Source organism: Giraffa tippelskirchi, chromosome X (assembly GCF_054371585.1).
Source record: "Giraffa tippelskirchi isolate mGirTip1 chromosome X, T2T-mGirTip1v1.2.pri, whole genome shotgun sequence".
Classification (NCBI taxonomy): domain Eukaryota; kingdom Metazoa; phylum Chordata; class Mammalia; order Artiodactyla; family Giraffidae; genus Giraffa; species Giraffa tippelskirchi.
The window spans coordinates 16,712,380-16,719,541 of record NC_137289.1 but is presented as its reverse complement, the minus strand read 5'-3'; positions in this window follow the sequence as shown (position 1 = coordinate 16,719,541).

Below are 7,162 nucleotides of genomic sequence, written 5' to 3'. Positions count from 1 at the left end.
TGAGAGTCCCTTGGACTGCAAGGAGATCCAACCAGTTCATCCTAAAGGAGATCAGTCCTGAATGTTCATTGGAAGGACTGATGTTGAAGCTGAAACTGCAATACTTTGGCCACCTCATGCGAAGAGTTGACTCACTGGAAAAGACCCTAATGCTGGGAAGGATTGGCGGCAGGAGGAAAAGGGGACGGCAGAGGATGAGATGGTTGGATGGCATCACCGTCTCGATGGACATGGGTTTGGGTAAACTCCAGGAGTTGGTGATGGACAGGGAGGCCTGGCGTGCTGCGGTTCGTGGGGTCACAAAGAGTCGGACACGACTGAGCGACTGAACTGAACTGAACTGAAACCTTTACCGACACATCACTGTCTGTAGAACATACTGTTTTTATTTATGTAGCTTTATTGAGAGGTATTCTACATGCCATACACCCATGTAGTGTACAATTCACCTGATTTGAGTATATTCACAGATATGTGCAACCATCACCATGCTCAGTTTTAAAATATTTTCATGACCTCAAAAAGAAACCCTTTAGCTAACAGCCCATTATCCCACACCCCATGTCCCCACTCCTTAGCCTTAAGTAATCATTAATCTATTTTTTGTCTCAAATCTACTAAACTGACCTATTCTGGACATTTTGTATAAATGGAATCATATACTATGTCATCTTTTGTGACTGGCTTCTTTCCCTTAGGATTGTGTTTTCAAGGTTCATCCATGTTTGTGATATGTCAGTACTTCATCCCTTTTCATGACCGAATAGTATTTCATTGTATGGGTATACCACATTTTGCTTATCTGTGTATCAGTTGATGGACATTTGAGCTGTTTCTACCTTTTGACTATTGCGAATAGTGCTGCAATGAACATTCATGTCCAAGTTTCTGTTTGAACATCTGTTTACAATTCTTTTGGGCATATGCCTAGGAGTGTAATTTCTAGGTCATGTGGTGATTCTGTTTAACTTATTGAAGATCTGCCAAATTGTTTTCCACAACAGCTGTACCATTTTACATGTGCACGGGTAGTGTATTGGGATTTCAATTTCTGCACATCCTCGCCAGTGCTTGTTATTTTCCTTTTTTGATTATAGCTATCCTAGTGTACGTGAAGTAGAATCTTATTGTAGTTTTGATCTGCATTCCTATAATGACTAGTTATGTCAAGCATCTTTTCATGTGTGTATTGCCATTTGTATATCTTCCTTGGAGAAATGTCTATTCAGATCCCTTTGCAGAGCACTTTTTAAAATACTTCTACTGTTAACAACCTTGGAAATCATGTGTCATTATTCCCATCTTACAGTTGAGGTAACCGAGACTCAAAAAGATTAAGCAACTTGCTGAATTTGTACACAGCTAGAAACAGAGGGATGTGTGAATGTATCTGGCTTGAAAACCTGTGCTCCCTCCATTATACCATACTGTTTCCAAGACCCCTTCATTTATCCACTCATACTTTAAGGCTAATACTCTTTGCTGGGGATTCCCAGGTGGGGCTAATGGTAAAGAAGCCACCTGCCAATACAGGAGACAGAAGAGACACTGGTTCGATCCCTGGATCAGGAAGATCCCCTGGAGGAGGGCATGGCAACCCACTCCATTATTCTTGCCTGGAGAATCCCATGGACAGAGGAGCCTGGCAGGCTACAGTCCATGAGGTTGCACAGAGTTGGACACGACTGAAGGGTCTGAGAACACATGCATGCACTCTTCTGTGATTGCTGTGCTCCCAGTGAAGTCCTCTGGCCTGGGTTCTAGTCCTGGCTCTGTCCCTCAGCCTCCATATCCTCATCTCTAGCTGGATGACCTCTGTGTCACTCCATTTATATAATAGAAGAATTAGCCCTTTCATTTTGGATGCAGATGTCCCGAGGATTGTACAAAGAAGGCTTGATTGCTTCATGTGTTATTTTGAGTGGTTAATGGGATTCTTTTCCATGGTGCATTATGTTGTGCTTGCCTACACCGATGCTCACCTGCTACTTTTCAGCCCACTTGTTCAGCCTCTCAGCATCTTCTGCAGTTTAATCTAAAGAGCTTAACATGTTACTACTCAGAAAGGTTGACTGTTGCCTGGAAACCTGAAGTTTTTACTAGGCTGACTTTCTTCCACATAATTTTTGAGTGGGTCAGATGAGCTGGATCTCTTCATCAGTTTTTTTGTAGAGGCAATAATGTCTAGAGGGTGTCCCAGGTGGCTCAGTGATAAAGAAATTTGCCTGCCAATGCAGGAGATGCGGGTTCAATCCCTGGGTCAGGAACATCCCCTGGAGTAGGAAATGGCAACCCACTGCAGTATTCTTGCCTGGGAAATTCCATGGACGGAGGAGCCTGGTGGGCTACAGTCCATGGGGTCACACAGAGTTGGACATGACTGAGCACGCACACACACACACACACGGGGTCTAGACTTCTCTCCTCAGAGAAAAATCAGTTTTTTCCCTGTTTCCTGTCCATGTGCCCATCATTTATCCTGATACAACCATACCTGCACTCCAGTGGTGGTTTGGAACTGTGTCAAAATCTTTTGTTTTCACATTCCCTTTTTAATCCATATGTATTTTTACTGCTTAAAAATTTCTGATAGATTGGTCTGGCATGACTTCATCTTGTGTAAACTGTTGTCCAAATGGTCATTGAGCTCATCCTTTGACTTAAAACTTATGTGTTGCCCAGCCTGTGCTCTGCGATCTCTTTAGGAACCTACCTTATGAATGGAGCTCGTATTGGCAATGTGGCAGTCTTGTCATGGGGCCCTTGATGAGGACAGGCTGCATCTTTGGACCTAGTTTCATGTAGACACTTTGCCCCCGATTCCTAGTGACGGGCGCACAGTTAAGCTGTTCTGTAGGCCTTGGACAGCCACAGCATTTGCCACTATCTAGTCTCATGACTTGGACACTTCTAGTGGGGGCTGGGGAGCAGACATCCCACTTATATTCTGCTTGGTATTTGTTCACTTTTTGGTCTCCCAAACATGGCTGCTATCCGAACTGTCAGTTGTCCCCATTGATTGTCTTGCTGGCATTCTTAGACTAGATCTCAAATTTGGCTTTTAGGTAACTTGTCTGGTTCCTTTTCAGTTCCTTTGGTCCCCCTGAGTTTTAATGCCTTTGTTCTGATACTTTTCAAGAGCATCTTTGTTCCCTTTGCTTGAGCCACCTTTCCATTTGGAGAAGGAGCATTTATCTTACAGCTCGGCTCTCTCTCACTTGGCTACTTAGTTGCTCAAAGGTAATTCTTTCAAAGTTTCTGATATTTTGGATTCTTGGTACACATTGCCCTGGGTTTTCAATAAGGTACTTTCTGAACTATCTACAGGCCTCTTGTGGTTATTGCCATACTTAACCTTTCATGTTCTTCCCGAAGGAATACTCACATTTGGTCAGGGTTCCATTTGCTGGAATGAAGTAAGTCAGTCTGTGGTGGATTTCTTTTGGTTTTCCCTCTCCCAATGGGATTCTGACTCTGGTTATTCTGGGATTAGCATTTTAGAAGCCTTACTCAAAATGACCTGATCAGTATCTATTACTAACGATAGGTCTCTGTCTTCCATAGGGGCCCCGGGTGCAGGGAGAAGACAGATGAAACCAATAGGTGTTATGTGGTAATATGGGGGTGTCAGAGAAATCCAGCTTGTAGCCAGTCTCAGTCACAGTTTTCCTGAATGATAGTAAGTAGGCCATTTCCCCTCCCTGGGCTCAGTTTCATCATTTTAATGAGAGGACTGGCCCATAGGAAGGACAGGGATGTATAAATGTTGTCCCAGTGATTCAATTTGCATTACTACATTTTCAATGCACACTCTTGTCCATGGATCAATCAGGCAAGATTTTTAGATCACTGCGATATCTGAACCCTGGAGCCAGGATTTCCATCTGGATTGGTGGCTGGGACTGGGCTGTGTGGCTCTGAAGAAAATGGCCCTGAACTTTCATCCTCAGTTTCATCATGCCCGGCTCTGTACTCTGGCTCTTTATTCCTCTTCACAATGCCATGGGGAGAACTGCTGACCAAGCTTAGTGTTTCTTTGAGTACAGTGATGCTAAACTGTTTGGTTTTTAGATCAGGGACCCCTTTGAGAAACTAATGAAAGCTGAGGACCCTGTCTACCAAACATTGCATGTACACACACATACACACATACAGACACACCAACCTGAATATAGTTGTAGGGGGTTCATGACCTATGAAGGCAAGTCCATGTAATCTGGAGTCTAAGGATGCCGGGTTCATTGCTCCAGCCCTAGAAGGTGGCTCCTGGCCTGTGCTGAGCTCAGCATCCCCCACTGAAGCTCTGACTTCATGGTCTAGGACTAGTGTTGGTGATCAGCAGACCACCAAAATTGATCCAGAGCCTTGACTGTATCTGGAAGGAGTCATTTGCCCTTGGACAATAATTCTGTGCTGAGCCCCACCAACAATACAAAGGAGAGGGAATGAGGGTCAAGTGGCAGATTCTCATGGCATCTCAGGTCAGGGTGCTTTCTGCGATGAGAGGCTTGCTGGTGGATATAGAATCACTGGGACATACTTCTGTGGCTGGCAAATGGGGAAGAGACTCCATTGCTTTCTATTATAGCAGGAAAAATCTATGAAGAAAACAGGCAAGAGTAAGGTAAAAGCTCAACTAATAGTGAAGTTATGTTTGAATGCAAAGTGGTGGTTTGATTGAAGGTGAAGGACTAGTGGATGAAATGAGTAGACTTAGAAAGCCAGTGACACAAAAAAGAAGTGAGCCTAATGAAAAGTAAATGGTGGAGGAGGGGGCATGTTATTAGTTAAAACCTCTCTCATCCTGATGTTTTATTTCTTGATGGAGACATCATGATTTCCTTCAGGAGACCTTGCTCATGTGTGCCACGGAGCTTTGGGGACATGTGAGGGGGGAAGCTGGGATCCAGAAAGTAGAGTTTAAGAGTTGGGCAAAGAGCACTTCAGGGCATGCTCACCTGTCCTTAATATACCTGAGTCTGGCCCATTTTGAAGCAGAACGTCCTTTGCGAAGGCTGAGCTGTGTTGAGCTCCTCACATCTGCCATGGTGAGCAATTACGGAGAGTGACTAAGATACGGAGCTTGTGTAGCAGCTTTGGCTAGACTGGTCCCATCAGAGACATGCTCCTTTGGTGCTTAGAGGCAGAGGGAAAAGGGGTCAGTTAGTTGGAATTCACTGTGGCAGTCTTGAGCATCTCTTTGGCATCATGAATTTTCCCCAGCGTTTGGCTGGCGTTGACCCAGCCAAAGAGCTGGAGTGGCAGCTGAAGTGTAACTGCAGCAGGCGGAGAGTCCTACTTTTCCTGTGGTGTATTCAAGCGGGACAAGCCAATTGGGCTTGGAGGCTGAATAGTTTCTTTGGTCAAATGTAGCACTTTCCCTGCCTAAGGCAACACGCCACTTGTGCGGGAGGTGGTAGGTGCGCTCATGGGGTAATAACTGGAGAAATGTTTGTAATCACCCTCTTCGGGGGTGGCAGGGGTGACCTGCTGCTAACGGACCACTCACTGTCACTTACTTGCCCCACCACAAGAAGGCAGACGCAGGTCTGGCCACCCAGAAGTCTTTTCTTTTTCTTCTTAAACCTCTCTTATCATCTTTATGGTCAATTAATTTTGGGAGAAAACTCTTGAGAGTAGGTTACCAGAGAAAAGGCGTTGAGGAGAGGTGCTGGGTCTGCTGAATCACTGACCTCTATAGGTTGCTGGGGACTTCCTGAGTTTCTTTAGGTCCACACTTAATGTCTGTGGGCCCTTACGAGGAGTTTGACTTGTTCTTTAACCTTTGCCATCCAATGCTAGACTAGGGTACATCCCATCACTTTTCGTTCATTCTTGCTTGTTGAGTTTCAGACTCAACTGCTAGAGCCACTTGCAGGAAAGGCAGTTCCTGAAAAGTAGCACCTTCTGTTCTATGGGCAGCAGGAATGGGGTCTATATGGGACATGCTGGCATCTCACTCAACTTTCACTTCTAGAGCAAACAGCCTATTCCACAGCCCCCTCCCCAGGGAACTCAGTGCATATCATTTTGCATGTCTTTCTTTCTTCCCCTTTCCTGCCTTCCTTCCTCCTTCCTTCCTTTCTCTCTCGCTTTCCTTCCTTCTTTCTTTTAAAAAATTATTTATTTATAGGTCTTAGTTGTGGCATGCAGAATCTTTAGTTGAGGCATGTGGGATCTAGTTCCCTGACCAGGGATGAAACCCAGTCCCTTTGCATTGGGAGCATGGAGTCTTGGCCACTGAACCACCAGGGAAGTCCTGTCCTTCTTTCTTTCTTCTTCATTTCTTCCTCCCTTCCTTTCTTTCCTTCTTTCTTCACTGTTTGGACCAGAAATGGGCACCTGACCCAAGAGTGATCCTACCGAGACTGGCACCAAGGGTTTGGCCTAAGAGTGGCCTTGGCAATCAGCCAGACCATGCAGACAGTGCCATCTGGAATTTGGACTAGAGAATGTTGAGCAGCTTTGTCAATTGGTCGTTCGAGCGGATGGGACACCATGAGAGGTAATGTGACACATGAGAAAGAGAAATGGAGAGAGTAGCAGGTCCTCAGAGAAACCTCACTTCCTGATGACTTTCAATTTCCACTTCCTCCAACTTCCTCCTCTCACTTTTTAATTATTTTTTATTGTGGAAGTTCTCAAACATATGCAAAATTAAAGACAATAGCTTAGTAAACCCCGTGTACCCATCACCCAGCTTAAGCAATTATGGCTGATCTTGTCTCATTTAATTCCCACCCACTTCTTCCTCCCATCCCCTGGAGCACTAAAAGCAGAATAGGTTTATTGAGTTATAATTTACAAACTATAGAATTTACTCATTTAAAAAAATTTACCCATTTGAAGTGTAAAACTGAATGGCTTCTAGTCAATATACAGAGATGTAGAAATATCAATAACCACATCCAGTTTTAGAACATTTTTTATCACCCCCAAAGAGATTCCTTGTGCTCATTTTCCTGAACTTTCTTTCTCACCCTGAGCCCTCTGCAACCACCAGTTTGCTTTCTGTCTCTATAGATTTGCATTTTTACGGCATTTTATACAAATGGAATCATACAATATGCAGCTTTTGCTCCTAGCTTTATACATGTGGCATAATGTTTTTGAAGCTGTGGCATGTATCAGCTATTCATACATTTTTAATTGCTGAATAGTA